Source organism: Giraffa tippelskirchi, chromosome 10, assembly GCF_054371585.1.
Source record: "Giraffa tippelskirchi isolate mGirTip1 chromosome 10, T2T-mGirTip1v1.2.pri, whole genome shotgun sequence".
Lineage (NCBI taxonomy): Eukaryota > Metazoa > Chordata > Mammalia > Artiodactyla > Giraffidae > Giraffa > Giraffa tippelskirchi.
In genome coordinates, this window is record NC_137284.1 from 9,300,308 (window position 1) to 9,325,333 (window position 25,026).

At 38.1% G+C, this 25,026-nt stretch overlaps 1 protein-coding gene across 1 annotated transcript in view; it reads left to right on the forward strand.

Annotated features, from left to right (window-relative positions):
* Positions 1-25,026, forward strand: part of LOC145523074 (solute carrier family 22 member 10-like) — a 68,970-nt gene that overhangs the window by 10,676 nt on the left and 33,268 nt on the right. Inside the window, exon 3 of the mRNA XM_081532867.1 lies at positions 106-209. The gene's annotated coding sequence lies outside the window, so the exon portion shown is untranslated. The remainder of the gene's footprint in view (positions 1-105; positions 210-25,026) is intronic.

Here is a 25,026-nt window from a genome sequence, read left to right on the forward strand (position 1 = left end):
ACAAACAGCCTGTAGACTCTTTTTACTGACTAAATTTTGTGGGTGCCGATTCCTTCAGCCCAGAATTTTTAATCTTGCTAATCTTCTTTGTCTCAATAAATACAGACCCTGCATATGACTTTGGCAAGTGTGGGAACTGGCTGTGTTGCTGCCTCCTCTCAGACCAGTAATTCTGTCCACCATAGTGAACTCTTTCCTACCATGGTCAGGTATTTGAGTTTATGAATATTCTGCCAGGGTCCACATGGATGTTTCTCAGCTAACTGATGCTTATTTAGGGGAATAAGTATAACAAGGTCTGTTAATTATAAAGCAATTGTTAATATTTGTAATAGCAATAGTATCTTAAAAGCAATTATAACCAAAGTTTATTGAAAATGTTGACTTTGTTCCAAGTACTGTGCTAAACTTCAACACATCCTCTCATTAAGTTTTTAGAACTTTTGTCAACTAGGTGCAATGTGTAACACTGTTTAAAGGCTAACACACTTTGACTTTGACAAAGACAGCTAGCAAAACACAGAGCATATCACAAAAGCAAGTGTTTTTCATCATACTTGTGATTTAATACTGTAGGGGGTTTTGGTTCCAAAATAAAGGCAAAATGAGTGTTAAGTTGCTTCAGCAGTGTCCGACTGTTTGCAACCCTATGGACTGTGGCCTGCCAGGCTCCTCTGTCCATGGGATTTCCCAGGCAAGAATCCTGGAGTGGGTTTCCATGCCCTCCTCCAGTGGATATTCCCGACCCAGGGTTCAAACCCATATCTCTTATGTCTCCTGAATTGGCAGGCAGGTTCTTTACCACTTGGGAAGCCCAGGTGGCACCAGAGGCAAAATAATAGATCATAAATTAAAGTCTAGAATTTTACTGGATTATTATATATTATCATTTATCCATCAGAGCAAAAGCTTCAGGATTAGATATGATGGCTAGTAGATGTGGGGCAGTACTGACTCCCCTGCTGATGACCCTAATGGTAATCTACCCATCCTGCCCTGGATCATCTATGGAGTCTTTCCCATCATTGCTGGTCTTCTTGTTCTTCTCTTACCTGAAACTAGAAATCTGCCTCTGCCTGATGCCATCCAAGATGTGGAAAATAAGTGAGTAAATCTTCTGGCCACCCACTTGGAGGAACTGTGTGCTTTGGATCTATGGGTGAGAAAGACCCACACTGTATGGGTCCCTCAGATCACTGCAGAAGCTGAGCCTTGTCTGGGAAACTCTCATCTCTGCCTATTGCCCTTCTGAGTGACAGGTCATTTCTATCCATTATGAGGTTTATGAGGTGTAGTCTAGACTGCAGAGGTCCCCTCTGCCCTGTTTTCATTGGTTACTTTAGTGCTGAAGAGAAGATAATTAGCTCCATTGTGAGGGCACATCCTACCTGCCCTCGTGAGAGACACACATTCCTGATAGTGTTTCATGGTCTTCCAATCCATAAGAGTTGAAGCCTCTCTTTGAAAATATATTAAAGAGATAAATCTTGCATTGGTGCCTATAAGATTGGGCAATTATGCTGCCATAAATAATGGAAATATAGAGGATAAGGAAAATAAGAAACTGGTAAAGATATCTGTAAATAAGAAAAATGCTCACTCAGTCATGTCTGACTCTTTGTGACACCGTGGATTGTAGCCTGCCAGACTCCTCTGCCCATGTATTTTTCTACACAAGAATACTGACATGGGTTGCCATTTCCTATTCCAAGGAATCGTCCAGCTCCAGGAAATGAATTCACGTTTCTTGCATCTCCTGCATTTGCAGGCGGATTCTTTACCACTGTGCCACCTAGGAAGCCCGTTAATGACCTAGGGCTTCCATAATGAAGTTCCATAAACTGAGTTACTTAAACAACAAAAACTTGTCTCACAGTTAAATAGGCTGGAAGTGTGAGCTCAAGTTATTGGCAGGGCCATCCCCCTTCGTAAGCTCTAGGGAAGGATCTGTTTCAGGTCTCTCCTACCTCCCAATAGTTCCTTGGCTTGTGGCAGCAGAACTTCAATAATCACATAGCATCTCCTAGGCATATCTCGGTGTCCAAATATTCCCTTTGAATAAGGACACCAGTCTAATTGGACTAGGAGCCCACTCTACTCCAATATGACCTCATCTTCATTCATTTTATCTGTAACTTCCTTTTTTCTTAATATGATAATCTCACATTCTAAGACACTGAGAGTTATGACTTCAACACGTGAATTTTAGGAGAGACACAATTCACCCCATAACAAATGGGGAGTTCTCTTAGGATTTTCACTTCACCTCTTGCCTTTCCTCTGTCACTGGTCAGACCTCTAAAGAGACCAAATGAGAGTAGCAACTTTCAAACTTTCTAGGGTCTGCACAATCAGCAGAGCCTATTCCAGTGTAAGTGTCAATTCCATAGATTTTATTGAATTAAAAAAGATTATGGGGAGGATCAGTTTGTACCTGTGCATGGAAGGCACACAAACATTTTTCTTTTTTTAGTGTTTGTTTCCATTTGCTATTTGGTTGGTGATTGATTGTTTCTGTTTTGTTTTTCCAGCCAAAAAGTCACAAGAAAAGTAAGTGAAAAGTTTTCTCCATAAAAGTGACAAAGTTTTAAAGGGTTTACATGAGCTGACTGGTGAGAAAAGGAAAAATGTGAAGAAAAAATAGGAATTTTGCTTTTTATTTACAAACTAGCAAGAAAATATAGTGTAAAATGAATCTCACTTACAATCATGGCATTAATTTTCACTTAAACATATACTTTGTTGGAATATGTAGTTCCATGAACAATTCTTTTTGGGGAAAGGAGTTGAAAAAGTTTTTAATTTATCAATCAATTATTAATAGACAAGATGACTCAGAAAGAAAGATACATAATGGAATTAGGATGTGACTTGATGTATGGAGCAGCATATGGTGAACTCTAACAACAAAGAGGAACCTCCACAACAAAGAGGAACTTCATACTACCAGAATACAGAAGGGCCACGCCTAACACAGCAATCTAAACAAGATGAAAAGGCAGAGAAATACTCAGCAAGTAAAGGAAAATGAGAAATGCCCACAAAGCCAAACAAAAGAGGAGGAGATAGGGAATCTATCTGAAAAAGAATTTAGAATAAGGATAATAAAAATGATCCAAAATCTTGAAAGCAAAATGGAGTTACAGATAAATAGCCTGGAGACAAAGATTGAGAAGATGCAAGAAATGTTTATCAAGGATCTAGAAGAAATAAAAAGGAATCAATATAGAATGAATAATGAAATAAAGGAGATAAAAGACACTCTGGAGGGAACCAACAGTAGAATAACGGAGGCAGAAGACAGGATAAGTGAGGCAGAAGATAGAATGATGGAAATAAACGAAGCAGAGAGGAAAAAAGAAAAAAGAATCAAAAGAAATGAGGAAAACCTCCGGGACCTCTGGGACAATATGAAACGCCCCAACATTCGAATCATAGGAGTCCCAGAAGAAGAAGATAAAAGGAAAGGCCATGAAAAAATACTCGAGGAGATAATAGTTGAGAATTTCCCTAAATTGAGGAAAGAAATAGTCACAGAAGTCCAAGAAACCCAGAGAGTTCCAAACAGGATAAACCCAAGGCGAAACACCCCAAGACACATATTAATCAAATTAACAAAGATCAAACACAAAGAACAAATATTAAAAGCAGCAAGGGAAAAACAACAAATAACACACAAGGGGATCCCCATAAGGATAACAGCTGATCTTTCAATAGAAACCCTTCAGGCTAGAAGGGAATGGCAGGACATACTTAAAGTAATGAAAGAGAATAATCTACAACCCAGATTACTGTACCCAGCAAGGATCTCATTCAGATATGAAGGAGAATTCAAAAGCTTTACAGACAAGCAAGAGCTGAGGGAATTCAGCACCACCAAACCAGCTCTCCAGCAAATGCTAAAGGATCTTCTCTAAACAGGAAACACAGAAAGGATGTTTCAACACGAACTCAAAACAACAAAGTAAATGGCAACGGGATCATACTTATCAATAATTACCTTAAATGTAAATGGGTTGAATGCCCCAACCAAAAGACAAAGGGTTGCTGAATGGATACAAAAACAAGACCCCTATATATGCTGTCTACAAGAGACCCACCTCAAAACTAGAGACACAAACAGGCTGAAAGTGAAAGGATGGAAAAACATATTCCATGCAAACGGAGACCAAAAGAAAGCAGGAGTCGCAATACTCATTTCAGATAAAATAGACTTTAAAATAAAGGATGTGAAAAGGGACAAAGGACACTACATAAAGATCAAAGGATCAATTCAAGAAGAAGACGTAACAATCATAAATATATATGCACCCAACATAGGAGCACCACAATATATAAGGCAAATACTAACAAGTATGAAAGGGGAAATTAACAATAACACAATAATAGTGGGAGACTTTAATACTCCACTCACGCATATGGATAGATCAACTAAACAGAAAATTAACAAGGAAACACAAACTTTAAATGATACAATAGACAAATTAGATTTAATTGATATTTACAGGACTTTCCACCCCAAAACAATCAATTTTACCTTTTTCTCAAGTGCACATGGAACTTTCTCCAGGATAGATCACATCCTGGGCCATAAATCTAGCCTTGATAAATTCAAAAAAATTGAAATCATCCCAGCCATCTTCTCTGACCACAATGCAGTAAGATTAGACCTCAATTACAGGAAAAAAACTATTAAAAGTTCCAACATATGGAGGCTAAACAACACGCTTCTGAATAACCAACAAATCACAGAAGAAATCAAAAAAGAAATAAAATTATGCATAGAAACGAATGAAAATGAAAACACAACAACCCAAAACCTATGGGACACTGTAAAGAAATCTTAAAAATTAGGGCAGAAATAAATGCAAAAGAAACAAAAGAGACCATAGCAAAAATCAACAAAACTAAAAGCTGGTTTTTCGAGAAGATAAACAAAATTGATAAGCCATTAGCCAGACTCATCAAGAAACAAAGGGAGAAGAATCAGATCAACAAAATTAGAAATGAAAATGGAGAGATCACAACAGACTCCACAGAAATACAAAGGATCATAAGAGACTACTACCAACAGCTATATGCCAATAAAATGGACAACTTGGAAGAAATGGACAAATTCTTAGAAAAGTATAACTTTCCAAAACTGAACCATGAAGAAATAGAAGATCTTAACAGACCATCACAAGCACGGAAATCGAAACTGTAATCAGAAATCTTCCAGCAAACAAAAGCCCAGGACCAGACGGCTTCACAGTGGAATTCTACCAAAAATTTAGAGAAGAGCTAACACCTATCCTACTCAAAATCTTCCAGAAAATTGCAGAAGATGGTAAACTTCCAAACTCATTCTATGAGGCCACCATCGCCCTAATTCCAAAACCAGACAAAGATGTCACAAAAAAGGAAAACTACAGGCCAATATCACTGCTGAACATAGATGCAAAAATCCTTAATAAAATTCTAGCAAACAGAATCCAACATCATATTAAAAAGATCATACATCATGACCAAGTGGGCTTTATCCCAGGAATGCAAGGTTTTTTTAACATCCGCAAATCAATGTAATACACCACATTAACAAATTGAAAGAAAAAAACCATATGGTTATCTCAATAGATGCAGAAAAAGTCTTTGACAAAATTCAGCATCCATTTATGATTAAAACCCTCCAGAAAGCAGGAATAGAAGGAACATATCTCAACATAATAAAAGCTATATATGACAAACCCACAGCAAACATTATCCTCATTGGTGAAAAATTGAAAGCATTTCCCCTAAAGCCAGGAACAAGGCAAGGATGCCCACTCTCACCACTACTATTCAACATAGTTTTGGAAGTTTTGGCCACAGCAATCAGAGCTGAAAAAGAAATAAAAGGAATACAGATAGGAAAAGAAGAAGTAAAACTCTCACTGTTTGCAGATGACATGATCCTCTACATAGAAAACCCTAAAGACTCTACTAGAAAATTACTAGAGTTGATCAATGAATATAGTAAATTTGCAGGATATAAAATTAACACACAGAAATCCCTTGCATTGCGATACTCCAATAATGAGAAAACAGAAAGAGAAATTAAGGAAACAATACCATTCACCATTGCAACAAAAAGAATAAAATACTTAGGAATATATCTACCTAAAGAAACAAAAGACTTATATATAGAAAACTATAAAACACTGATGAAAGAAATCAAAGAGGACACAAACAGATGGAGAAATATACCGTGTTCATGGATTGGAAGAATTAATATAGTGAAAATGAGTATACTACCCAAAGCAATCTATAGATTCAATGCAATCCCTATCAAGCTACCAATGGTATTTTTCACAGAACTAGAACAAATCATCTCACAATTTGTATGGAAATATAAGAAACCTCGAATAGCCAAAGCAATCTTGAGGAAGAAGAATGGAACTGGAGGAATCAACCTGCCTGACTTCAGGCTCTACTACAAAGCCACAGTCATCAAGACAGTATGGTACTGGCACAAAGATAGAAATATAGATCAATGGAACAAAATAGAAAGCCCAGAGATAAACCCACGCACATATGGACACCTTATCTTCGACAAAGGAGGCAAGAATATACAATGGAGAAAAGACAATCTCTTTAACAAGTGGTGCTGGGAAAACTGGTCAACCACTTGTAAAAGAATGAAACTAGAACACTTCCTAACACCATACACAAAAATAAACTCAAAATGGATTAAAGATCTAAACGTAAGACCAGAAACTATAAAACTCCTAGAGGAAAACATAGGCAAAACACTCTCCGACATAAATCACAGCAGGATCCTCCATGACCCACCTCCCAGAATATCGGAAATAAAAGCAAAAATAAACAAATGGGACCTAATTAAAATTAAAAGCTTTTGCACAACAAAGGAAACTATAAACAAGGTGAAAAGACAGCCTTCAGAATGGGAGAAAATAATAGCAAATGAAGCAACAGACAAACAATTAATCTCAAAAATATACAAGCAACTTCTGCAGCTGAATTCCCGAAAAATAAACGACCCAATCAAAAAATGGGCCAAAGAACTAAACAGACATTTCTCCAAAGAAGACATACAGATGGCTAACAAACACATGAAAAGATGCTCAACATCACTCATTATTAGAGAAATGCAAATCAAAACCACAATGAGGTATCATTTCACACCAGTCAGAATGGCTGCTATCCAAAAGTCTACAAGCAATAAATGCTGGAGAGGGTGTGGAGAAAAGGGAACCCTCTTACACTGTTGGTGGGAATGCAAACTAGTACAGCCACTATGGAGAACAGTGTGGAGATTCCTTAAAAAACTGGGAATAGAACTGCCATATGACCCAGCAATCCCACTGCTGGGCATATACACCGAGGAAACCAGAATTGAAAGAGACGCGTGTACCCCAATGTTCATCGCAGCACTGTTTACAATAGCCAGGACATGGAAGCAACCTAGATGTCCATCAGCAGACGAATGGATAAGGAAGCTGTGGTACATATACACAATGGAATATTACTCAGCCATTAAAAAAAATACATTTGAATCGGTTCTACTGAGATGGATGAAACTGGAGCCCATTATACAGAGTGAAGTAAGCCAGAAAGAAAAACAACAATACAGTATACTAATGCATATATATGGAATTTGAAAGATGGTAACGATAACCCTATATGCGAGACAGAATAAGAGACACAGATGCATGGAACAATTTTATGGACTCTGAGGGAGAAGGTGAGGGTGGGACGTTCTGGGAGAATAGCATTGAAACATGTATATTATCATATGTGAAACAGAACACCATTCCATGTTCGATGCATGTGACAAGGGCTCAGGGCCGGGGCAATGGGATGATCCAGAGGGATGGGATGGGGAGGGAGGTGGGTGGGGGTCCAGGAAGGGGAACACATGTAAACCCATGGCTGATTCATGTCAATGTATGGCAAAAACTATTACAATATTGTAAAGTAATTAGCCCCCAACTAAAATAAATAAATTTATAAAAAAATAAAAAATAAAACCATAAAAAAAAAATTAAAAAAAAAAAAAAGAAATTTACAAAAATCAGAACACTATAGCATATGCAACTGGACATCGAAAGTAATCCAGAAACAGATAACCAATGTGTATATGCTTAACATGATACATTTGAAATCATAAATCACCTGCAAAAAAGAAAAGATTATATAATCTTTGAAAATGCATTCATTGAAATGATAACAATGGTGACATCTGACATTTTAATGGGGGGATTTTAAGTGATTATTACTTTCTCTTTGAAATTTTCTCTTTTCATATTTTCAACATCAGCGTATATGATTTTAGTACTTTAAAAAACATCGAAATTGAAAGATAAGCAACTTCAAAATGTGTATATATTTAACAAAATTGCTACAAATTAAAAACTATATTCCCAATCTCCCAAATTATCCCTTCCCTCTTTTCTCCTCTGGTAACCATAACATTGTTTTCTACATCTGTGACTCAATTTCTGTTTTGTAAGTGAGTTAATATACACACTACCATGGAGACAAGGGTTTGATCTCTGGGTTGGAAGATCTCCTGGCGAAGGGCATGGCAACCCACCAGTATTCTTGCCTGGAGAATCTCCATCAACAGAGGAGCCTGGCAGGCTATAGTACATGGGGTCACAAAGAGTCAGACATGACTGAGTGGCTAAGCACTGCACACATATATAAAATAGATAACTAATAATGACCTACTATATAACACAAGGAGCTCTACTCATACTCTGTAATGACCTAGATGGAAATAATCTAAAAATGAGTGGGTATATTTATATGTATAATTGATTCACTCTGATGTACAGCAGAAAGTAACAAAACACTGTAAATCAACTATACTCAAATAAAAAGTTTAAAATAATTAAGTGTATGATTCAAGAGAAAAAAAACTATATTTCAAGTGTCATGGCTAGTTCATATAGGAGAAGTTAACAGTAACTTAAGACAGATTCAGTTTGAAACATAACCTTTCACTTTAAAAACAATAAACTCAAGAGTACTAATAATTCTCTTTGTGGATGAGGGTTCATGCAATGAACATTCATATATGTAACAACATAGTATAATTTTAAAAAGCAAACATGCTCTAAAGCTGCCAGAAACAGTTGACATTATATTGAGTTTCTTTTTTTTTTTTTTTTATAAATTTATTTATTTTAGTTGGGGGCTAATTACTTTACAATATTGTAATAGTTTTTGCCATACATTGACATGAATCAGCCATGGGTTTACATGTGTTCCCCTTCCTGGACCCCCCACCCACCTCCCTCCCCATCCCATCCCTCTGGGTCATCCCATTGCCCCGGCCCTGAGCCCTTGTCTCCTGCATCAAACATGGAATGGTGTTCTGTTTCACATACGATAATATACATGTTTCAATGCTATTCTCCCAGAACGTCCCACCCTCACCTTCTCCCTCAGAGTCCATAAAATTGTTCTATGCATCTGTGTCTCTTAGCACACACTTGTCAAGCAAATATAACATACAAAGGACTTGACTTTTCCCTGTGGATACAGAGATTTGATGAGACAAAAAGCATAAAATCAGAACTATTAGGTAGTCCACAAATGCAGCCTGGTTGCCACATTTTGCTTTACTACAAGTCTCTGATTTTAACTTGAAGGCTCAAAGCCCTCCAAGTTGGAAGGATTCCAGAATAATTTGAGTGTATATATCCCAAATATATATTTGGCCACCTCATGCGAAGGGTTGACTCATTGGAAAAGACCCTAATGCTGGGTAGGATTGGGGGCAGGAGGAGAAGGGGACGACAGAGGATGAGATGGTTGGATGGCATCACCGACTTGATGGACATGGGTTTGGGTAGACTCCGGGAGTTGGTGATGGACAGGGAGGCCTGGCGTGCTGCAATTCATGGGGTCGCAAAGAGTCAGACACGACTGAGCGACTGAACTGAACTGATATATCCCCAAATCTCTCCTTTGTGGTATCTTCACACAAAGTCAACATTATGGGTTAAAGATCAAAGAGGGGGCTTTCATTTTTCTGTTGGGAGTCCTCTTTCTTGTCCCACAACCCCAATTTTGGGAAGAATTTCTCTTTTCTCAAATCGTGATTGAAGCTGGAAAAGAGACTACCTGTGTCTCCATCACCCGGGAGCACAGTTTCCTGGAGTCTAACACAATTCTGGGAAATTTAAACTTCATATCTGATTTCTTAGGACCAAGAGAAAGTATAAGGATTCAGGAAAGCAAACATACACCATGGGAAATGGAATCAAAGCTTCCCACTTCGGGGGGTCTACATTTTACCTAGAAATCATCTAAGGAACAGGAGTCCACTCTAATGATCTACCACACCCAGAGAGTGTGTGAGACATGAGATAGTAATTGATGTGAGAGTTGTACCATAAGGAAGGCAGAATGCCAAAGAATTTATGTTTTTGAACTGTAGTGCTGGGGAAGACTCTTGAGAATTCCTTAGACAGCAAGGAGATCCAACCACTCAACCCTAAGGGAAAACAACTTTGAATACTCATTGGAAGAACTGATGCTCAAGCTGAAGCTCTAATACTTTGGCCACCTGATGCAAAGAGCCGCTCATTGGAAGACACTGATGCTAGGAAAGATTGAAGACAAGAGGAGAAGTGGGCAACAGAGAATAAGAGTTGGATAGCATCATCAATTAAACGGACATGATCTTGGGCAAACTCCAGGAGATGGTGAAGGACAGGGAGGCCCGAGGTGCTGCAGTCCATGGTGTCCCAAGAGTCAGACACAACTTGGCGACTGAACAACACTCAGAGAGAACTAGACTTAGACATTACAGCAGAAGAAACATCACAGATCACAGCAATTATAACCACATCCTCTCTTGAGCATTATCTCTGCTTTTTCCTTCCACTTTGACTGTCTAGGATTCAGAAACATAAGTCTCTGTCTTAGTGAATACTGAAAAGGTGGGAAAGCACAATGCAGTTAAAAGCAAAAGCAGTCTACTAGGATATTCCTAGGATGAGATAAAATGTACAATTCAATAATTACTTTCTTAAGCTTGGCAGTCGATCTATACTGTCCTTGTGCTTTCTGTGCATTTGAGTCTTCAAAACTTGTAGAATTGTATTTAAAATTTCTCCACCTGGCTGTACCAAAGTATCCCCTCATGAGATAATGAACAAGATATACTAAAGAAGCTCTTATGCTAACACACAAATAATCTGTATACAAACTGGAAGCAAATAAAAGTCCACCGATATCAAAGTACTTAAAGAAACTGCAGTGTATTCATCTAATGGAAAATAAAATAATAAGGAGGAGAACATCCCACTGCTACAGGCAACAGAATGGATGATTCTCCATGAATGGGCATGAGGAAAGGAGGCTGTCACAGAATCCTTAGATCATTTATATTTGAAGGTAAAAATCAGACTAAACTTCGATATAGCAATGGAGATCAGAACAACGCACAGGATAGGGAAGTGAGGAAATGAGAGTGAGGCTGTGGTGATGGCAGTTATTACTGTTGTACAGGATATAAATGAGGGGATCTTCCAGGGAATTCAGATTTTTCTATCTTGATTAAGACCTTGGTTATATTTTAACTATTGAAATACTCATGTATCTGTATATAATTTCAATCTATTCATGCTTTCCTGTGCAAAATTTGCTTCAACTAAAATTCAAAGAAAACTAGAGAAAATTAAAGGCCAAAATCTGTACTTTTTTAAAATTTATTTATTTATTTTAGTTGGAAGCTAGTTACTTTACAATATTGTAGTAGTTTTTGCCATACATTGACATGAATCATCCATGGATGTACATGTGTTCCCCATCCTGAACCCCACTCCCAGCTCCCTCCCCATCCCATCCCTCAGAGTTGCTCCAGGAAAACAGCCCTGAGCACCCTGTCTCATGCATCAAACCTGCACTGGCAATCTATTTCACATATGATAACATACATGTTTCAATGCTATTCTCTCAAATCATCCCACCCTCACCTTCTCCCACAGAGTCCAAAAGTCTATTCTTTATATTTGTGTCTCTTTTGCAGTCTCGCATATAGGGTCACCCTTACCATCTTTATAAATTCCATATATATGCATTAATATACTATATTGGTGTTTTTCTTTCTGAGTTACTTCACTCTGTAAAATAGGCTGCAGTTTCATCCACCTAATTAGAACTGATTCAAATGCATTCTTTTTAATAGCTGAGTAATATTTCATCGTATATTTGTACCACAGCTTTCTTATCCATTCATCTGCTGATGAACATCTAGGATAGGTTTCTTCCATGTCATAGCTATTGTAAACAGTGCTGCGATGAACATTGGGGTGCACATTTCTCTTTAAATTTTGGTTTCCTTGCTAGGTATGCCCAGCAGTGGGATTGCTGGGTCGTATGGCAGGTTCTATTTCCAGTTTTTTAAGGAACCTCCATAGTGGCTGTACTGTTTGCATTCCCACCAACAGTGTAAGAGGGTTCCCTTTTCTCCACACCCTCTCCAGTATTTATTGTTTGTAGACTTTTTGATAGCAGCCATTGTGATTGGCGTGAGATGGTACCGCATTGTGGTTTTGATGTGCATTTCTCTGATAATGAGTGATGTTGAACATCTTTTCATGTGTTTGTTAGCCATCTGTACGTCTTCTTTGGAGAAATGTCTGTTTAGTTCTTTGGCCCATTTTTTGATTGGGTCGTTTATTTTTCTGGAATTCAGCTGCAGGAGCTGCCTGTATATTTTTGAGATTAATTGTTTGTCTGTTGCTTTGTTTGCTATTATTTTCTTCCATTCTGAAGGCTGTCTTTTCACCTTGCTTATAGTTTCCTTTGTTGTACAAAAGCTTTTAAGTTTAATTAGATCCCATTTGTTTATTTTTGCTTTTATTTCCATTACTCTGGGAGGTGGTTCATAGAGGATCCTGCTGTGGTTTATGTTGGAGAGTGTTTTGCCTATGTTTTCCTATAGGAGTTTTATAGTTTCTGGTCTTACATTTAGACCTTTAATCCATTTTGAGTTTATTTTTGTGTACGGTGTTAGACAGTGTTCTAGTTTCATTCTTTTACAAGTGGTTGACCAGTTTTCCCAGCACCACTTGTTAAAGGGATTGTCTTTTCTCCATTGTGTAGTCTTCACTCCTTTGTCAAAGATAAGGTGTCCATAGGTGCATGGATTTGTCTCTGGGCTTTCTATTTGATTCCATTGATCTATATTTCTGTCTTTGTCCCAGTACCATACTGTCTTGATGACTGTAGCTTTGTAGTATAGTCTGAAGTCAGGCAGGTTGATTCCTCCAGTTCCAGTCGTCTTTCTCAAGATTGCTTTGGCTATTTGAGGTTTTTTTGTATTTCCATACAAACTGTGAAATTATTTATTCTAGTTCTGTGAAAAATACTGTTGGTAGCTCGATAGGGATTGCATTGGATATATAGATTGCTTTGGGTAGTATACACATTTTCACTATATTGATTCTTCTGATCCATGAACACGGTATATTTCTCCATCTATTTGTGTCCTCTTTGATTTCTTTCATCAGTGTTTTATAGTTTTCTATAAATAGATCTTTTGTTTCTTTAGGGAGATTTATTCCTAAGTATTTTATTTTGTTTTTTTGTTGCAATAGTGAATGGAATTGTTTCCTTAATTTCTCTTTCTGTTTTCTCATTATTGGAGTATAGGAATGCAAGGGACTTCTGTGTGTTAATTTTATATCCTGTAACTTTACTATATTCATTGATTAGATCTAGTAATTTCCTGGTGGTGTATTTAGGGTTTTATATGTAGAGGATCAGGTCATCTGCAAACTGTGAGAGTTTTACTTCTTCTTTTCCAATCTGGATTCCTTTTATTTCTTTTTCTGCTCTGATTGCTGTGGCTAAAACTTCCAAAACTATGTTGAATAGTAGCAGTGAGAGAATAGTAGTGGTGAGAGTGGGCACCCTTGTCTTGTTCCTGACTTTAGGGGAAATGCCTTCAATTTTTCACCATTGAGGATAATGTTTGCTGTGGGTTTATCATATATGGCTTTTATTTTGTTGAGGTATGTTCCTTCTATGCCTGATTTCTGGAGGGTTTTTATCATAAATGGATGTTGAATTTTGTCAAAGGCTTTCTCTCATCTATTGAGATAATCATATGGTTTTTATCTTTCAGTTTGTTAATGTGGTGTATCACATTGATTTGCGAATATTGAAGAATCCTTGCATCCCTGGGATAAAGCGCACTTAGTCATGATGTATGATCTTTTTAATATGATGTTGGGTTCTCTTTGCTAGAATTTTGTTAAGGATTATTGCGTCTAAGTTCATCAGTGATATTGGCGTATAATTTTCTTTTTTTGTGGCATTTTTGTCTGGTTTTGGTATTAGGGTGATGGTGGCCTCATAGAATGAGTTTGGAAGTTTACTTTCCTCTGCAATTTTCTGGAAGATTTTGAGTAGGATAGGTGTTAGCTCTTCTCTAATTTTTGATAGAATTCACCTGTGAAACCATCTGTTCTTGGGCTTTTGTTTGTTGGAAGCTTTCTGATTACAGTTTCAATTTCTGTGCTTGTAATGGGTCTGTTAAGATTTTCTATTTCTTCTTGGTTCAGTTTTGAAAAGTTATACTTTTCTAAGAATTTGTCCATTTCTTCCAAGTTGTCCGTTTTATTGGCATATAGTTGCTGATAGTAGTCTCTTATGATCCTTTCTATTTCTGTGTTGTCTGTTGTGATTTCTCCATTTTCATTTCTAATTTTGTTGATTTGATTCTTCTCCCTTTGTTTCTTGATGAGTCTGGCTAATGGTTTGTCTATTTTATCTTCTCAAAGAAACAGCTTTTAGTTTTGTTGATTTTTGCTATAGTCTCATTTGTTTCTTTTTCATTTATTTCTGCCCTAATTTTTATGATTTCTTTCCTTCTACTAACCCTGGGGTTCTTCATTTCTTCTTTTTCTAGTTGCTTTAGGTGTAGAGTTAGGTTATTTATTTGATTTTTTTTCTTGTTTTTTGAGGTAAGCTTGTATTGCTACGAATCTTCTCCTTAGCACTGCTTTTACTGAATCCCATAGGTTTTGGGTTGTTGTGTTTTCATTTTTATTCATTTCTATGCATACTTTGATTTTTTCTGTGATTTGTTGGTTACACAGAAGCCTGTTGTTTAGCCTCCATATGTTGGACTTTTTCATAGTTTTTTTTTCCTGTAGTTGACACCTAATCTGACCACATTGTGATCAGAAAAGATGCTTGGAATGATTTCAATTTTTTTAATTTACCAAGGCTAGATTCATGGCCCAGAATGTGATCTATCCTGGAGGAGGTTCTGTGTGCACTTGAGAAAAAGGTGAAATTCATTGTTTTGGGGTGAAATGTCCTATAGATATCAGTTAGGGCTAACTGGTCCATTGTATCATTTAAAGTTTGTGTTTCCTTGTTAATTTTCTGTTTAGTTGATCTATCCATAGGTGTGAGTGGGGTATTAAAGTCTCCCACTATTATTGTGTCACTGTTAATTTCCCCTTTCATACCTGTTAGCATTTGCCTTACATATTGCAGTGCTCCTATGTTGGGTGCATATATATTTATAATTGTTATATCTTCTTGTATTGATCCTTTGTTCATTATGTAGTGCCCTTCTTTGTCTCTTTTCACAGTCTTTATTTCAAAGTCTATTTTACCTGATATGAGTATTGTTACTCCTGCTTTCTTTTGGTCTCCATTTGCGTGAAATATCTTTTTCCAGCCCTTCACTTTCAGTCGTAAGTGTCCCTTGTTTTGAGGTGGGTCTCTTGTAGACAGCATATATAGGGGTCTCGTTTTTTTATCCATTCAGCCAGTTTTTGTCTTTTGGTTGGGGCATTCAACCCATTTACATTTAAGGTATTATTGATAAGTATGATCCCGTTGCCATTTACTTTGTTGTTTTGAGTTTGAGTTTATAAACCTTTTCTGTGTTTCCTGTCTAGAGAAGATCCTTTAGCATTTGTTGAAGAGTTGGTTTGGTGGTGCTGAATTCTCTCAGCTTTTGCTTGTCTGTAAAGCTTTTGATTTCTCCTTCATATTTGAATAAGATCCTTGCTGGATATAGTAATCTGGGTTGCAGGTTTTTCTCTTTCATCACTTTAAGTATGTCCTGGTATTCTCTTCTGGCCTGAAGAGTTTCTATTGAAAGATCAGCTGTTATCCTTATGGGAATCCCCTTGTGTGTTATTTGTTGCTTTTCCCTTGTTGCTTTTAATATTTGCTCTTTGTGTTTGATCTTCGTTAATTTGACTAATATTTGTCTTGGGTTGTTTCACCTTGGGTTTATCCTGATTTGGACTCTCTGGGTTTCTTGGACTTAGGTGGCTATTTCCTTTTCCATTTTAGGGAAGTTTTCAACTATTATATCCTCGAGTATTTTCTCATGGCCTTTCCTTTTGTCTTCTTCTTCTGGGACTCCTATGATTTGAATGTTGGGACATTTAACATTGTCCCAGAAGTCTCTGAGGTTGTCCTCATTTCTTTTAATTCTTTTTTCTTTTTTCCTCTCTGCTTCATTTATTTCCACCATTCTATCTTCCACTTCACTTATCCTATCTTCTGCCTCAGTTATTCTACTGTTGGTTCCCTCCAGAGTGCTTTTCATCTCAGATATTCCATTATTCATTACTGATTGACTCTTTTATTTCTTCTAGATCCTTGTTAAACATTTCCTGCATCTTCTCAATCCTTGTCTCCAGTCTATTTATCTGTAACTCTATTTTGTTTTCAAGATTTTGGATCATTTTTACTATCATTATTCTGAATTCTTTTTCAGGTAGACTCCCTATCTCCTCCTCTTTCGTTTGATTTGGTGGGCATTTATCATGCTACTTTACCTGCTGAATATTTCTCTGCCTTTTTATTTTGTTTAGATTTCTGTGTTTGGGGTAGCCTTTCTGTATGCTGGAAGTTTGTGGTTCCTCTTTTTTGTGGAGGTTCCTCCTTGTGGGTGGGGTTGGACAAGTGGCTTGTCAAGGTTTCCTGGTTAGGGAAGCTTGCGTCGGTATTCTGGTGGGTGGAGCTGGATCTCTTCTCTCTGAAGTGCAATGATGTGTCTGGTAGTGAGCTTTCAGGTGTCTATGGGTTTGGTGTGACTTTTGGGCACCTGTATTTTAATGCTCAGGGTAATGTTCCTGTGTTGTTGGAGAATTAGCTTGTTATGTCTTTCTCTGAAACTTGTTGGTTCTCAGGTGGAGCTTGGTTTCAGTGTAGGTATGGAGTCTTTAGGATGAGCTCTTGTCAATTAATGTCCCCTGGAGTCAGGAGTTTTCTGGTGTTCTCAAGTTTTGGATTTAAGCCTCCTGCCTCTGGTTTTCAGTCTTATTCTTACAGTAGCCTCAAGACTTCTCCATCTATACAGCACTGATGATAAAACATCTAGGTTAATGGTGAAAAGATTCTCCACAGTGAGGGACACCCAGAGAGGTTCACAGAGTTAAATGGAAAAGAAAAGAGGGAGGACGGAGATAGAGGTGACCAGGAGGAGAAGAGGGGGAATCAAAAGGAGAGAGACAAATCTAGCCAGTAATCAGTTCCCTAAGTGTTCTCCACAGCCCAAAACACCCAAAGAGATTCACAGAGTTAGGTAGAAAAGAGAAGAGGGAAGGAGGAGATAGAGGTGACCTGGGGGAGAAAAAGGAGGGTCAAAAGGGGGAGAGAGCAATCGAGCCAGTGATCACACTCCTAAGTAAAAATGGGTACTGAAGATTAGATTCTTAAAGGTACAAAATTGATAACAAATGCCAAAAAGCAAAGATTAAAAATCCAGAGTAGAGGTTACACTCTTAAAAATACAATATTAAAAAAAATCACAAAAATTATAAAAAATATATACATGAAATTTGCTTTAAAAATAAGGGGGTTTTTTGCAAGGTAATAGTAGGTTATAAAAATGAAAATAAAGGAGCAATAAAGAACTTAAAAATTAAAAATTTTTTTAAATCAAAAAATAATAATAGTAAAATATATCTAGGAATTTCTCTGGAGCTGCTGAGGGCAGTGTGGGGTCAGTTCAGTTTCAGATAGTTCCTTGTTCCAGATTATACTTCTTCTCAAGGTCTATAGGCCCCTTCCAATGTAGTCAATGCTAACTACATGGTTTTAATCTGTTGCACCTGTCGCTTCCAAAGCAGTTCCCTCTTTGTTTATTTTGGCTTCTTCTGCTTGCAAGTCTCTTCAGTGTCTAATTTCCACCCTGACACAAGGGGCCAAAGGTGGTTACTTATTTTTTTTTTTTTTTAATAAATTTATTTATTTTAGTTGGGGGCTAATTACTTTACAATATTGTAATAGTTTTTGCCATACATTGACATGAATCAGCCATGGGTTTACATGTGTTCCCCTTCCCGGACCCCCCACCCACCTCCCTCCCCATCCCATCCTTCTGGATCATCCCATTGCCCCGGCCCTGAGCCCTTGTCACATGCATCGAACATGGAATGGTGCTCTGTTTCACATATGACAATACACATGTCTCAATGCCATTCTCCCAGAACGTCCCACCCTCACCTTCTCCCTCAGAGTCCATAAAATTGTTCCATGCGTATGTGTCTCTTATTCTGTCTCGCATATAGGGTTATCGTTACCATCTTTCAAATTCCATATATATGCATTAGTATACTGTATTGTTGTTTTTCTTTCTGGCTTACTTCACTCTGTATAATGGGCTCCAGTTTCATCCATCTCAGTAGAACCGATTCAAATGTATTTTTTTTAATGGCTGAGTAATATTCCATTGTGTATATGTACCACAGCTTCCTTATCCATTCGTCTGCTGATGGACATCTAGGTTGCTTCCATGTCCTGGCTATTGTAAACAGTGCTGCGATGAACATTGGGGTGGTTACTTATTTAAGCTCACTTGTTCAGTTGTGCTGTGGGAGGGAGGAACACTGTGAACAAATATCACTGGCATGTGTGGGGAGTGCTCACAGTGTCTGGGCCACACTGAGTTTGCCCCCGCTCACGGTGTGTATTCTTTCCCGGTCTACACTGCTCAGGCTCCAGATTGCTCTGCAGGGGAACTGTCCAAAGCAGGCCCTGGGTTGTGTGCACTTCCCAGGTCTAAGCTGCTCAGGTTCAGTTTCTCGGGTACTCCACAAAGGCACAGACTTGGTTGGGTGTGAGTTTTGTGTCCATCCCAGGTCCAAGCAGCTCAGGTGACCAGGTGCTTGGTGAGCACACTGTCCCGGGTTGTCTGTGTGTCTTAATCACCTTCCCTGTCCCAGACACTTGGTTTCCTGGGTGCTCAGTAAGAGTACCGTCTTAGGTGTGCTGTGTGTCTCCTCTGAGCAGCTGATCTCTGGCTGTGACCCTCCTGGCCAATGTCAACCATCCAGGATCCCAGGAAGACTTGGTTAGCAACTGGGAGCCTGCTCACAGTTTAGTGGTGGATGCCATCTCTGGGGCCAAGATTGCCCCTCACCTTCCGGCTCTGGCTGCCACCCACCTACCTCTCTGCCTCCAGCATGGGGAGGGGCCAGTCTTCAGTCGGCTAGCTCTCCTCTGGTATTTGCTCAATCCTTTGTTCTGTGAGCGGGCTAGGCTGTGCCTTAGGTTAGAGCTTTTCACAGGAAAGTTCTCTCTCTCTCTCTCTCTTTTTTTCTCTCTCTGGCTATCCTACAGTTTGGGTTGCTTTCTCACATTAGCTCCCTCAGATTCTCCTCAGGGTATTCAGGCCCGGTCCTTACCCTAAGCATGCAACCCATGCCTCCCTGTTCAGCCCCCACTCACTGCTGGCAGGCACGAGCGTCTGGGCTACTTCTCTGCTGGGAGTTGCAGTTAGGTGAATAATCTGTGGGTTTATTTTTTTCACCTGGTTATATTGCCCTCTGAAATTCCAAAACTCCCCACAGACCCATAGGTGAGAGGGTTTCTTAGTGTTTGGAAACTTCTCCTCCTTCATGACTCCCTCCCCAGGACGCGTCTCTGTCCCTAACTCTTTTGTCTCTCTTGTTGTCTTTTATATTTTGTCCTACCTCCTTTTGATGAGAATGGGCTGCCTTTCTGGGTGTCTGGTGTCTTCCGCCAGCGTTCAAAAGTTGTTTTGTGGAATTTGCTCACCATTCAAATGTTCTTTTGATGAATTTGTAGAGGAGAAAGTGGTATCCCTGCCCTATTCCTCCGCCATCTTAGGACCACCCCAAAATCTGTACTTTGAGAGAAGTTCTCAACATCAATCTCCAGTGAAGAGACTGACAGTGTGATATGACAAAACCAACTCCACACAATGTAATCAGTCCCATATGAGTCTTATTTCTTCATCTTTTATCTCGAAATCAGTGCCTGTCTCTCACAACACTGTTACAACCTTTGAAATAAATAGATTCATGTCCCCACTCTTTGAAAGCTGTCATGTATGAAAGATGGTAATGATAACCCTATATGCGAGACAGAAAAAGAGACACAGATGCATGGAACAGTCTTATGAACTCTGTGGGAGAAGGTGAGGGTGGGACGATCTGAGAGAATAGCATTGAAACATGTATATTATCATATGTGAAACAGAACGCCATTCCAGGTTCGATGCATGAAACAAATGCTCAGGGCTGGGGCAATGGGATGACCCAGAGGGATGGGATGGGGAAGGAGGTGGGAGGGGGGTTTCGGATGGGGAACATATGTAAACTCATGGCTGATTCATGTCAATGTATGGCAAAAACCACTACGATATTGTAAAGCAATTAGGCCCCAACTAAAATAAATACATTAATAAAAATAAAAAAAAATAAATTCCATATATACATGTTAAAAAAAAGAAAACTGTCATGTACTCTGTGAAGCTCACCTCACAAAGGAAAGAAGACAGATCCTTTTACAAAGGTTGGGTGTGCAGAACAAGTCAAACAGTAGTTTTGGTCTGTGCTGTCTCTAGTTTCTCCCGCATGGTCACTGTCAAACCCTTTAACAACAAGAAATATGTATCATTTGCCAACATAGTGCCAGGTATTGTGATGAGCACTGGCACCCAACAGGACAAGAGAGATACATTACTTTTCTTTCTAGTATAACATATTATATATGCAAGAACAGGTGTGAATATGATATGAAAGATGGTGTAGGGAGCTAGGGAGACACAAGGAAATTATATAGCCACACTGATACTTTGAAAATGAAGCCAAAGAAGTGTATAGGGAATCCAAGAGAGCACATTTACTGGAGATTCACATCAGGAAATGAGCTAAATGAAGCAGTATTTTCACAATATGCAAAACTTCTTTTCCATGAGACAGACATTACAGAGAAGAAACTGAGTTTATATTCTCATCTGAATGCCCCTGTTTTTAATAGAAAAAACAGTTTGTCTATCTCAATAAGGAGAAAGCAGGTTGCAGTTTGTCTTCCCTCCAACCCAATAACCACTTCCTTTTCCTGCTCACCTCCATATTCTGGGTTATTTCAGCATTCTTTACTCCATGTCTCTGTGCAAACTTTTATGTTCCTTTAAGCCCTCGAGTGGTTTATTGCTGATAATCAGTACTTATCAATACTGACCGAGCAGATTCTACTAACCACCTGATGAAAGAACTACACATAAATGCAGTCAACTGTCTCTTGCTTATTTGTCACATGATTCTTGACAACAAATTTTTTTGCCTTTTATCTAAAATCCACCACTTCACGTGTTGGGTCAAAAATACAAACTCATATTCTGTTCTACAAATTCTAGAAAAATATGAGTACCTAAAACATGTACTATAAACAAGGGATCACAGACTTTGGAGTCAAACTGCCCTCTGTTTATTCACCAGGAGATTTTCCAAGAAACTTCAAAGTTTAAACCTGCGAGTCACTCACAAGCATGATTTCCTCCCAAAGCTTGGCATGTGCTCTAGCAATTTTGTGCACATAGTGTATATTTATAGCACATATTCTAAAAAAAAATAGAAAGAAGCCCCTAAATATTATAAGCTCAAACACCAACAAGTATTGTAAGTACTTCTGCCACTTTCAGGGATCTTGGTAGCTGAATACAGGAATGAGTCACTTATTGTGTTGGTCAAAAAGTTTGTTCAGGATTTTCAGTAACATTTGACAGAAAAAACAAACTTTTTGTCCAACACAATACACTGCCGCATTTTCTCATCAATAAAGTGCAGAAAGGGACTTCTCTGGCAGTCCAGTGGTTAAGATATCAACTCCCAAAGCAAGGGGAGACAGATTCCATCCCTGGTCAGGGAGCTAAGATCCCAAACGCTTGGCAGTCAGAAAACCAAAACATAAAACAGGAGCAGTATTGTAATAAATTCAATAAAGACTTTTTAAAAATGGTCCATAGTAAAAAAATAAATAAATAAGAGTGGCCAATAATTTTTACATGATTAAAGGGGAAAACCTACAACCAAGAATACTCTACCCAGCAAGACTCTCATTCAGATTAGGCAGAGAAATAAAAATTGGCAGACAAGTAAAAACTAAGCGAATTCAGCACTGTCAAACTACCATAAAAAAATTCTAAAAGAACTTCTCTAGGTAAGGGATGTATTGAAGAGGCAACTAGATATAAGAAAATCACAAATGGAAAAGCTCACAGGTAAAGGCAAACATAAAGTAATTATAAGAAATCATCATGCAAATATGATATCAAAACCAGCAATAATTATGAGAACAGGAGAACCCAAATGCAGGAAATGAAAATGCATTTGAAATTAGGAAACAAGCCATTTAAAATTACCTTGTACATATATAGATTGCTATATAAAAACCTCATGGCAGTGAGACTTACCTGATGGTCCAGTGGTCCAGAAGAATCCGCCTTGCAATGCAGGGGACACCAGTTCCCTCCCTGGTCAAGGAAGATCCCACATGCCGTGGAGCAACAAAGCCCATGACCACAACTACTGAGAGCTTCCCTGGTGGCTCAATTGGTAAAGAATCTGCCTACAATGCAGGAAATTCGGGTTCTATCCCAGGATTGGGAGGGTCCTCTGGAGAAGGAAATGGCAACCCACTCCAGTATTCTGGCCTGGAGAATTCCATGGACTGTACAGTCCTTGGGGTCACAAAGAGTCACACATGACTGAGCTATGTTCACACACACAACTACTGAACCTGTGTTCTAGAGCCCGTGAGCCACAACTACTGATCCTACATGCTGAAACTACTGAACCTCGGGCACATAGAGTCTGTGCTCCACAACAACAAAAAAAGCCACCACAAGTAGAAGCCTGCATATAGTAACGAAGAGCAGCCCTCACTCATCACAACTAATGATGAAAGTCCACATGCAGCAATGAAGATCCACCACAGCCAAAGAAATAAAATAAACAAAAATTTTAAAAACCTCATGGGAATTGCAAACCAATAGCAAAAAATAGACACATGGAAAAAAATAAAAAGCAACCAAACACAACATTAATCAAACCGCAAGATAAGAGATCAAAAGAAGAATGGAAGAAAGAAGACTGACAAAAATGAATCCAAAGCAAGTAAGAAAATGGCAATAGGAACATACATATCAATAATTGTCTTAAATGTAAAGGGATAAAACTCTCCAACCAAAAGATGTAGACTGGATAAATGGATATAAAAGTAAGACCTATATATATATATATAGTCTACAAGAGACCCACTTCAGACCTAGGGACACACACAGATTGAAAGTGAGGAGATGTAAAAGGATATTCCATGAAAATGGAAATCAAAGCTGGAATATTAATACTCATATCAGACAATATAGACATTAAAATAAAGACTGTTACTAGAGACAAGGAAAAATAATTACCTGGTGGTCCAGTAGCTAAGACTCTGTGCTCCCAATGCAGGGTGCCTGGGTCTGATTCCTGATCAGGAAACTAGATCCTGCATGCCACAGTTGAAGATCCTGCATGCTGCAAAAAAGACCTGGCACCACCAAATAAATAAATAAACAATAAATATTAAGAGACAAGCAAGGATAGTACATAATGATTAAGGAATCATCCAAGAAGAATACAGAACAAATGTAAATATATATGCACCCAGCATAGGAGCCCCTCAGCATATAGGCAGATGTTAACAGTCATAAAAAGAGAAATCAACAGTAACAATAAAATGGAAGATTTTAACACCCACTTACACCAATGGAGATAATCATCCATAAAGAAAATTAATCAAGAATCATAGACCTTAAATGATACATTAGATCAAATAGACTTCAGTGATATTTATAGAGCACTCATCCAAAGGAAACAGAACACACTTTCTTCCAATGAGCACATCGAATATTCTCCAGGAAAGATCACATTTGGCCACAAATCAAGCCTTGATACATTTAAGAAAATTGAAATCACATCAAGAATCTTTTCCAACTACAATGTTATGAGATTAGAAATCAATTACAGGGAAAAAACTGGGGAAAAAAAACGCAAAAAGATAAAACAAAATGTTATTAAGCAACCAGTGGATCAGCGAAAAAAATCAAAAAGAAAATTAAAAAATACCTAGACAATTGACAATGAAAACATGATGATCCAAAAGCTATGAAACACAGCAAAAGCAGTTCTAATAGGAAAGTTTATAGCAATGCAATCTAACCTCAAGAAAAAAGAAAAATCTCAAATAAACAACCTAAACTCATATCTAAACCAACTAGAGAAAGAAGAACAAACAAAACCCAAAGTTAGTAGAAGGAAAGAAATCATAAAGATCAGAACAGAATTAAATGAAATAGAGACAAAGAAAACAAAAGCAAAGATCCATGAAACTAAAAGTTGGTCTTTGAAAAAACAAACAAAATTGATAAATCTTTAGCAAGACTCCTCAAGAAAAAAAAAAAAGGGTAGGGGGGAGACTCAAACCAATAAAATCAGAAGTTACAAGGGACTCCACAGAAATACAACAGTATGCCAATGAAATGGACAACCCAGAAGAAACTGATAAATTCTTACAAAGGTACAACTTTTCAAGACAAACCAGGGAGAAACAGAATATATGAACAGAACAATTACAATACTGAAATTGAAACTGTGATTAATAATCCCTCAACAAACAAAAGTCCAGGACAGATAACTTCACAGATGAATTCTATCAAATATTTAGAGAAAAGTTAACACCTACCCTTTAGAAACT